Raw genomic sequence first — 11,468 nt, forward strand, 5'->3', positions numbered from 1 at the left:
ATACCCCTTTCAACTTTTTCCAGTAGGTCATGGTGAATCTCTATGGCCCAGTGCCTGTATATCTTATTTCCCAATTACATGTAAAATAGTATTAATAATAGTATATATATATATATATATATATATATATATATATATATATATATATATTATACATTTGATTTCAAAACTTTGAATTCCAGATTCATTCTCTTCCTCACTTGTCACCTACCCTTCCTGGGAAGATAAGCAGTTCAGTATGGGAAGTACATGTGTAGCTAATGCAAAACATTAACAGTATATATATTATAAAAGACTGACTATATTTCCTTCCCTCCTATCCTACCTCCCACTTGTTCTATTCTCTGCTTTGATCCCAAGCCTTTTCAAACTTCTCTCCCCCCCAGCCTGCCCTCCCTTCCATCATTCCCCCTTTCATCCCCTTAGCCCTACTCTTCTGTAGGGTGAGATACCCTATTTAGTGTGTATTTCATTCCTTCCTGAAGCCAAATTTAATGAGAATAAGATTGACGCATTCCCTTTTGCCTTCCTATTCTTCCCCTCCATTATAACCATTTTCCCTTGCCTCTTCTATATGAGATAGAATAGCCCATTATGTCTCTCCTCACCTGCTCTCATTATATTCTTCTCTCACCTCTTAATTTCACCTTTTAAGTATCATCCCTTCCTATTGAATTGGTCTTGTGCCCTCTATGTATACCTGTAAACATATATACACACATTCACATATGTATTCATATGCCCATATACCCCTCATATATACATATTCCCTTCAACTATTTTCATACTGAGAAAAGTTTCATCAGTTACAATTAATGTTTTTCCATGCAGGAATGTTAATAGTTCAATTTGATAAATTCTTTATGATTTCTTTTCGCTGTTTTCTTTCTCATGCTTCTCTTGCTTCTTGTATCTGAATGTCAAATTTTCTATTCAACTCTGGTTTTTTCATCAAGAATGCTTGAAAGTCCTCTATTCCACTGAATGACCTTATTTTCCCCTGAAACATGATAGTCAGTTTTGCTGGGTAGGTGATTCTTAATTTTAATCCCAGATCCTTTTACGTCCAGAATATCACATTCCAAGCCCTTCGATCCCTCAGTGTAGAAGCTGTCAGATCCTGGGTTGTCCTGATTGTGTTTCCACAATATTCAAATTGTTTCTTTCTGGTTGCTTGTAATATTCTCTCCTTGATCTGGGAATTTCAGAACCTGGCTATAATATTCCTAGGAGTTTTCTTTTTGTGATCTTTTTCAGGAGGTGTTTGGTGGATTCTTTCAATCTCTATTTTGTCCTCTGGTTCTAAAACATCAGTACAGTTTTCCTGGAAGATTTCTTCAAGGATGATTTCTTTTATCATGGATTCCAGGTAGTCCAATAATTTTTCAATTTTCTCTCCTGGATAAATTTTCTAGGTCAGTGGTTTTTCCCATGAGATATTTCACATTGCCTTCTATTCTTTCATTTGTTTGCATCTGTTTAACAGCATCTTCATTTCTCATAAAGTCATTAGCTTCCATTTGCTCCAATATAATTCTGAAGAAATGATTCTCCTCAGTGAGATTTTGAGATTCTTTTTCCATCTGTCAAATTCTGCTTTTTGAAACTCTCTTACCATTTGAGTTAGTCTATTTTTCAAGGTGCCATTTTCCTCAGTCAGGCTGTTGACTCTCATTTCATAATTTTCTTTCATTGTTCTCATTTCTCTTCACAATTTTTCCTCCACTTATCTTATCTGCTTCTTAAGGTCCTCTATGACCTGTAACCAGCTCATATTTTCCTTTGAAGCTTTTGGTGCAGGAATTCTGACTTTACTGTCTTCCTCCTTTTCCATCCTTTGATCCTTTTTGTCGCCAAAAAGGAGTCTAATGTTGCGTTCTTCTGTTTGCTTTGTTTCCTTTGCCTGGTCGTGTTGGCACTCAATTAATTGACTTTTGGTCTTTTTGCCACAGTAGAACTCTGCTACCAGACAGGGGAGCTTCATCCCAAAAGCTGCCAGAGGTATTAGTTGGGTGACCTTGCTGAAGCTTCTACACACTCTGGCAAGCTGGACACACACCCCAGAACCTCCACCCAATCCAGATCCAAGCAGGTTAAAGCAAGAGAGATTACCCCTCAGACTGGTTGCTTGGTCCCCCTACACTCTGCAGGCCAGGAGCTGAAGCTGCCTTGTGGTGGTGGCTGCACAGCCATGGCTCCTCAATGCCTTTTTGCCCCAGGGGCAAAACCCGATGCACTCCCAACTACTGGGTCCCAAAGTGCACAGTGCACTGACCTTTTACTTTGTCCTTAGAATCTATGTGTTGATAATTCTGGATTGCCACAGCTGCTGGTGATCTAGAGTCTCTTGGGCTGGCAGCTGGTCAGGCCTGCCCTGGGGCTAAAGCCTCTGGCTCAAGCAGGCCTTTGTTTAACTCCCAGAGTGCTGCACTGGCCAATTCCTGCTTGCCTTCCAGACTGTCCTCAGCAGGAGATTAGCTTCTCTGTTTCATTTTATGCATTCTGTAGCTCCAAATTTTATTTGGAGTCCTCTTTTACATGAGTTGGGGAAGGTGGAAGCCAGAGCCATGTGGAGGACCTGCTTCTACTCCACCATCTTGGCTTTGCCCACCCTCTTTCAAGCTTTCTTGATGAAAAGACAAGAGCTGAACAGAAAATTTGACTTTCAAATAAAAGAAGCAAGAGAAGCATGAGAAAGTAAACAGGAATAAGAAATCATAAGGAAATTATTAACATTGAACTATTCACATTCCTGCATGGAAAAAAATGATAATTGTAACTCATGAGACTTTTCTTAGTGTGAGGATAGTTGAAGGGAATATATATGTGTGTGTGTGTGTATGTGTGTGTGTGTGTGTATACATGCATATATATGTATGTATAGGAGGGTATATGGGTTTGTATATGTGTGTGTATGTGTTTACTTGTATACAGAGAAAGAGAGCAGAAGATGAGTTGAATATTAAGGATTGATATCTAAAAAATAAAATTAAGTCATGAGAGAGAAATATGTTGGTAGAAGATGAAAGGGAGAGATAGAATAGGGTAAATTATCTCATTTCAAAGAGAAAACTGTTACAATGGAGGGGAAGAGCAGGATGGTGAAAGAGAATGAGTCAACCTTATTCTCATTGGATTTGGCTTAAGAAGGGAATAACATACACACTCAATTGGGAGGGAATAACATACATACCCTACCAGAAAGTAGGGAGAAAGGGATAATAGGGGAGATGATAGAAAGGGGGGTAGATTGGAGAAGAGTGTAGTTAAAAGCAAACACTTTAGAAAAAGGATGGGGTCAAAGGAGAAAATAGAGAAAATGGGGGACAAGATAGGATAGAGGGAAATATAGTTAGTCTTTCACAGTAGAACTACTATGGAAATGTTTTGTGTAGCTACACATGTACAATCTATACTGAATTGATTGACTTTCCACTGGGGGTGGGTGAGGAGGGAAGAAGGGAAAGAATTTGAAAATCAAAGTGTTAAAAACAAATGACAAAAATTGTTTTTTACATGCAAATGGGAAATAAGATAAACAGGCAATGGGGTATAGAAATCCATCTTGCCCTACAGGTAAGTAAGGGTGGGTGGGGGAATAAAAGAGAGGACATAAGAGAAAACAGATTGGGGGAAGGGGTATTCAGTAAGCTTGCTATATGGGGATGGGAGAGGAGACAGATGGGGAGAAATTTTTAACTCAAAATCTTGTGGAAGTGAATCTTGCAAACTAATAAATCAATAAACATAAAAATTTTGATCCACAAGAAATTTTCATAAATTCTTCTGTTTTACATATATATATATATATCAATTGACTCTGATATCTACTTATATACCAATGATCACATGTTAATTATGATGATCACATGTTAACTAAAGTTTGAGGATTATATTACCTATACAGAGAACATAAATTTCATCCTCACACTTTCCTAGAGATAGAAGTGAGCCTTTGCATTCCCATTTCAGAGAAGAAGTAGCTAATAAGAAAATTAGGGCAATGATTTATAAAAGTCCTTAGGTGAGCTGAGCATCAGTGTTCAGAGAAACATATTTCTTTTTTGTTGTTGTTGTTTATTTTTTTAATTACTTTATTTTTAGTTTTCAATATTCACTTCCATAAGATTTGGATTTCCAAATTTTCTCCCCATCCCTCCTCCCCAACCCAAGATGGCATGCATTCTGATTACTTCTCCCCACAATCTGCTCTCATTTATGTCAACTCCCCTCCCTTTCCCTTACCCTTTATTTTCTTATAGGTCAAGATAGGTTTCTATTCCCCATTGCCTGTATATATTATTTCCCAGTTGCATGTAAAACTATTTTTAATGTGACTTTCAGTCTAATAATTAAAAAATATATCTCTCCTGGATCTATTTCCCAGATTAGTAGTTTTCCCAATTAGAAATATCACATTGTCTTCTATTTTTTTCATTCTTTTGACTCTGTTTTATAATTCCTTTATTTCTCATAAAGTCGTTAGCTTCCATTTGCTCCATTCTAATTTTGAAGTAATTCTTTTCTTCAGGGAGCTTTTGGACCTCTTTTTTCATTTGACCAGTTCTACTTTTTAAGGCATTCTTCTCCTCTTTGGAATTTTGGACCTCTTTTACCTTTGAGTTAGTCTATTTTAAGGTGTTATTTTCTTCAGTATTTTGGGGGTCTCCTTTAGCAAGTTGTTGATTCATTTGTCATGATTTTCTTCCATCACTCTCATTTCTCTTCCCAATTTTTCCTCTACTTCTCCTATTTGATTTTCAAAATCCTTTTTTTTTTAAGCAATTGGGGTTAAGTAAATTTCTCAAGGTTACACGGCCAATTATTTCTGGGTGTGTTGCTGAGTATCTGAGCCGAGATTTGATCCCCAAGTCATACTGACACTGGAGCCGGTGCTCTTACTCAATGAGCCACCTGGCAGCCCCTAAGCAATTGGGGTTAAGTAACTTGCTCAAGGTTATATGGCCAGGTGTTTCTGAGTGGGTGGTAAGTGTTTGAGCCCAGGATTCGATCCCCAGGTCATCCCGACACTGGAGCCCGTGCTCTTACTCACTGTGCTACCTGACCACCCCCAAAATCCTTTCTGATCTCTTCCATGTCCTGTGACCAATTCATATTTTTCTTGGAGCCTTTTGATGCAGAAGTTCTTACTTTATTGTCTTCTCTGGTTGTATGTTTTGATATTCTTTGTCACCAAAGTAAGATTCTATAGTCTGACTTTTTTTTTTTAACACTGCTTGTTCATCTTCCCAGTCAAATATTTGACCTTCTAACTCTGTCAGAGTAGGACTCTGCTTCTGGTGAGTGTGATGTATTGTCCCAGGCTTCAGGGGTTTTATATCAGCTACTTGATCCCCCAATGTTTGTGGGCCCAGAGCTCTAGAAGTAGCTGTTGCTGTTGCTGCTGCAGCTGCAGCTGCTGTAGCTGCTGTCACTTCTATTCCCCCAGGAATGGAGCTGGATCCCAGGTGGACCACATTACACTCTCAGCCCAGTATTAAATTTCCTTCCTGTTGACTTTTCAGGCTGTCCTGGGCTGGAGATTTACCTCACTTTCTCATTTGGTGGGTTCTATAGTTCTTGAATTTCTTTAGAGTCATCTTTTACAGGCATGTGAAGAGTTTTGGGTGAGATCTCAAGGAAGTCCCTGCTCTTTCTTGGCTCCATCCTCCAAAATGTTTTGTTGTTTTTATTTTTTTGTCTAGTTTTTGCTTTTTGAATGGTGGAAGGCAGGGCAATAGGGGTTAAGTGACTTGCCCAAGGTCACATGGCTAGTAAGTGTTAAGTGTCTGAGGCCAGATTTGAACTCAAGTCCTTCTGACTCCAGGCCCAGTGGTCTGTTCACTATGCCACTTAGCCATTCCAAAAATGTATTTCTTTAAAGTGTCCATAGACATATGTAGATCTCAACTAAAGTTTAAGTGGTTCCCTTTAAAGCAAGTTCATGTTCAATGTGTGAAACACTTGAATATGAATGAATGAACTATCTGTCCTCTGTTTATACTGAAATCAAAAGGCTGTTTTCCTTTCACAGAAGGCTTTCTTAGTTGATATGGATTAGCTCCTATGCCTTGAATACAGGTTTTCTCTACTTGGACGGAATTATTTCCATTTCCTCACTAGTTCACTGAAAACAGAAGCGGAGTAGAAAAGGGATCCTGAATCAGATTAATCTATTGATAGAAAAAATATATTACCTCTTATACTTTCATTTATAACATCTCCCAGTGTAAAGCAACTATTTTTTCTTCAGGTGACCTTATGTCAACATGTCCCAAGATCTCAACAAAGATTCCCTCTGTCAGGGTTCATTCCATATAGTGAAGGAATTACAGAGCTCTATGCTCCTTATTCAAAACATCTTCTCTTTACCATTGAAAGTAACAGAATAGGGAATACTTTATTTTTATAATATTTTAGTTTTGATTATAGGAAATACTGCACCAAGTATCCATCTATTGGATCTCCACAACCCCATTATGATGTTCTCTCCTCAAACATATACTCTGCAATAACTGAGCAAATATATAAGCAAGCTAACTTCTATGTGTTGGGCCATCATATTGGGCTACTTTTTGTTGAGTGTAGGCATTACATAAATATGTTGAATTGGACCAAATTATTTTTCTCCTTCATATAAAAAAATCCTTTTAAAATATAGTCAGTGCTAGAAGGATGATGAGCTAAGGTTGTCAAATAAAGTCTCAATGGAGTTTTCAAATCTTCTCTTTTATGAGTGTTATCTTATTTGATTAGAAAACAAGGTATCTCTGATTAAAAAGCAAAGAAAAACAAACAAATCATCAATAACAAACACCCCACCACATAAAAGCAGGACAGACACAGTAGAGATTCTGATGTGGGAAGTAAAAAAAAATCATCCTGAAAAGAAAAGATGAGCATTTTTTTTCCTAATTTAAAAGATTCGGTTATGTATACATTAGTGCTTTCTGTTTGATTGACAGGTAGTGATTTTAAACTATACTTGAGTACATTATAAAAATCCCTAGTACTCTAGTGACTGAATAGAGTCTAGACTTTAGAATCTATATCAATAGAAATGTCACTGAAAAGAGGGTTTTTTAAATTTCATTTTAAATGATCTGATATGATTAGAATTTGAAAGAGAATATTTGTTATTTTCCTAAATAGATTGGTTATTTATAAAAGTGCTCTAAAAATAAAAAATACCTTTAAGTATAATCTGAATAATCAGTAGGTATTATCTTTCCATTGGTGTTTAAAACTGGGAGCACAGCCATTTGGGGTAGAATTTTAATAAGTGGTTTGCTGCTTTCTTATTGTTTACTTTAAGCACGTTGTTCAGAAAGGTAACTGGATTGACAGTTTCAGAGATCAAAGTCCTCTTCTTATCGACCCAGCAGATAGAGCTGAGGAAGTAAAACTTCCCCCTCTCTCCCTCATCCCTTTCTCTGTAGGGCCTAGTGTAAGGATGAGACAATATCTTGAGGGTTTTTTTTCCTTTGTCTTTTCCTTGTGAGAATGCCTCACTCTGTAGCCCTCACACAGTCAAGATGCCTTCTGAATGAATAATGCAGAATACATTTCATTTGCATTGGGTCTTCATTTATTATTACTTAGCAACATACTCAAAAAAATATTTGAATCTTTTTTTTTTATACTTCAGTGACAGCTTCTAGTCTTGTTGCACACTACCTTAAGAACAGAGACAGACTTAGAGTAAGGAGATTTGGTTCAAATCCCAGTTTAGATACCTGGAAACTGTATAAATATGGGCAAGTCATTTATCATTTCAAAGACTTATTTTCCTCATTTAAAAATGTGATAATTCTTATACATATCTCACAGCTTTTGTGATAAAATTGCTTTTCATATTTAAAGTGATAGAGACTAGATCTATAAATCTATTGATAAAGGAAACTTCCTCTACTAATCTAGCTCACCACCCTATGCAATTTATAGTCTTAGAAAATTGCTTAGAAGGAAGGAGACAAACATTTCTTAAATGCATACTATATGCCAACACTGTGCTAAGCACTTTACAATAATATTTATTCTGATTCTCACAACTATGGGACTTGGGTGCTGTTATGGTCCCCATTTTACAGGTGAGGAAACTGAAGGTAATAGGAGTTAAGTGACTTTTTCAGGGTCACACAGCTAATAAGAATCTGAAAATTTGAACACAAATCTTTCTGATCCCAGGTCCTGTGCTCTATCTACTTTATCACTAAAGCACTTGAGAGTTTTTGACTTACCCAGAAAAATACAACCTATACATAATAGCTCTGGGTTCAGGCTAGTTTGCTACCCATTAATCTAAGCTGACTCTCCAAAATCATAAAGCATCACATTAATGTTAATTATCACTTAATAACATTTCTAGTCTATTCATAACTGGAGGCTGAGAGAAGCAAAGAGACTTGAACTTATCTAAGTAGCCACTCATTCTTAAGGGACTGATGGGAATGTAGTCTTTCCAGATGGAAAAAGGATGGAAGAGTGAAGGGACACAGTAGTCTAGAGGGACAGGGAAAGTCCCTGTGAGCAGTAGTGGAGAGGAGAGGAGCAGAGAAGTTCTATACCTTCTGTAAACTGAGAACAAAGAAGGGTGCTCCTAACCTGAAACTGAATATAATGAACAGTAGTTGGTGCTTCCTTGGTTCTCTGGATTACTGACCCATTTAATGTGTCATTTCATTGCATCAAATTTGTTGTACCTGTCTCTGACCAAGTCTCTCTCTTTCACCTTCTTGGCCAATTAGCCTCACTATCGTCTGGAATTTCTTACTTTTTAATATGCTTTCTCTGCTTTTATTAGTGATTTTGACTATAGATAAAAATGATCTCCTTATATTCCACTTGAATATTTGCTCTAAAGGAGTCTGCCAAGCAAGTTAGGGAAGACCAAAAGTGAACCTGAAAACCTATTGCCTTGAAATTAATCATGTGCCTGTATTAAGCTCCTCAACTGACTATACAAAGATAGGTTTCACCTGAGTCACTTGTAAAGTCAGAGTGAGAATTCATGTACACTAATTATACATAACTACAGTGCAGAGTGAAAAGTAAGATTGTTAATCAATACAGCTTTGGAATTTTGCCCTGGAGTTGAGCTGTCTTGATTGGAGCATAAGTGTAATCTCATCTAACCCATTACATCTTGATGGGCCTAGAGCCCTAGACCATGCTTGACATGTTATCCAAGCATTGATCAAAACACCAGGACATGTCTAATACCTTGTTATCTGTCCTAATGCTGTTTCCCTTTCCACTCAACTTGCTCTTTGGTTGAAAATTATAATTAAATCAATATTTCCATTATTTTTATAATGTAACTGGTTTCTGACTCCACTCATAATCTCTGTGACTTCCCAGATGAATACTGTCTTATCTACCACATCTAAGCTCCTTGAGAACAAGGATTATCTCACTTTTATTATTGTGTCCCCAAAGACTAGCACAGTGCCTGGCATTTACAGGCGACTTTAAGATTGACAAAGTTTTTTACATAAATTATTTCATATGACACTCACAACTTGTGAGCAAGACAATATAGGCATTGTTATCATGCTCATTTTATATATGTAGACACTGAGGTCCAAAAAGCTAACAGTTTTAACCTAAGTAGTCTGCTTCCAATTGTATTGCAATATTAAATATATCCATGATCATAAAGAACTATAATATTTGCATTAAAAATATTCTGAAGCAAGGTTACTATGAAATCCAAAATAGGGAAAGTTATAACATCTCTGAGCCTCCACTTCTGAAAAATGAGGGGTTGAACTAGATGATTTCTAAAGGTCCCTTCCATTTCTGACATTTTATGTTTTTATCATTCAAGTATTTTTAGTGCTATTTGGTCCCTTTAGGCATGTTTCCTTCAAGGTGAGTGAACAGGAAAAGGGAAAGAGACGGATACGATAAATGTCAGGATGCAAAGACTCAAGAAGTAGTTTTAGTTCAAGGTAGAAAGCTTAGGTCAAAAACCTAAGTAAAATAAAACATAACCACTGACCCCAAGTTGATCCAGAAATGCCTAGATATATATCAAGAAGAGCTGGAATTAGGAATTTTTGCACCTGGCCATCTCCCCAAACTGGTCAAGGGCAATTGTACTTTTGATTTGAATGAGGTTCACATGTTGGACACCATTGCAAAGAGTCAGATTTCTGTAGACAGTGACTTGACACTGGGGAGATCACAGGTTAAAGTAGAGATGAACCAGATACCATGTGACAACTTTCTATTTAAACTAATTACTCATAAAAACTACCTAACAAGCTCTAATAAATCTAAGTTGCAAGTGTTGCAAGTGGACAATTTGTTGACCTGGAAAGACAAAGGAATTGGGAGAATAGTCTTGGTGTCTGCAGAATCCTAAAATTCTTACATAGAGAAACACAAAATTATCCCTCTAATAACTGGCATGAACTTTTAGAATTAGGGGCCACCACTTGGCTCCTGAAAAATTGAAATTTGAAAATATATTTAAAGAAATTATGATAGGCTTACTTAACATTTTTACTCTTAAGAGATGACACCGGTTAGTGGTATAATCATACTAGTATATTTTCAACACCTAGTGAATTGTTGAATGAAGTAATGAACACATTTAAAAGCATATCAAAAGGTTTGATAACAGTGTAGTACCAGGATAGATTAATATAGGAAAATTAGAATTGTGGGGAGGAAGTAGAGTAAATTTAATTTTCTCTTTTTAGAAGGTATTATCATAGAGAAAAACCACACCTGCACATAATATATTTTGGTACAGGCAAGCAATAACTGAATGTTAAATAGCATTTTAAGGTTTTCAAAGCACTTTGCATATATTATCTAATTTTTCCCCTCCAACAAATCTATGAGGTCAATACTATAACCAATATTATCCCTATTTTATAGAGGAGAAAAAAGAGGTTAAGGGAAGCTAAATGAGACTTTCAATGTTGTATGTATATTAAATACCTGAGATCCAAGGTATATACTGTTTCCAAGTCTAGAACGATTTTTTACATGCCATGTCACCTTTCACCATTAAAACTAGGGTGAAGGGATAAAAATTCTCAATCAGTATAAAAATTCTTATATCATATGTGATGTCCATTAAATGAAACTTATAATTTGATAGGCTTGTTAACTGCTTATAATTAATTAGCATGCTGTAGAGCGGAATGTAATTTTTAATAAGATAACTTGTTATACAATGGGGGTTGATTAAACATGGGCCAGGAAATAAGAACCCTTGGCTAAGTAGTCATGGTGATGTAGGAAACCAGTGGTTGGGGACATTGATTGAAGGTTCATTCTCCAGGCATCAGTGGATTTTTCTCTGTACCATCTGAAAGGAATGTAAAACCTCTTATTCCCTTAGATGTTCTAGGAAGTAAGTTTGGATAAGCTAAATTGCCCTATTCAACTGCTACAAGGTCGTTGTGGCAGACTGATAAAATTAATTGGGAAGGTAATAATGTGTTCACATT

This window comes from Petaurus breviceps, unplaced genomic scaffold, assembly GCF_028583685.1.
Source record: "Petaurus breviceps papuanus isolate PSGF00001 unplaced genomic scaffold, PetGlider_PUasm1.0 90769, whole genome shotgun sequence".
Taxonomy (NCBI): Eukaryota; Metazoa; Chordata; class Mammalia; order Diprotodontia; family Petauridae; genus Petaurus; species Petaurus breviceps.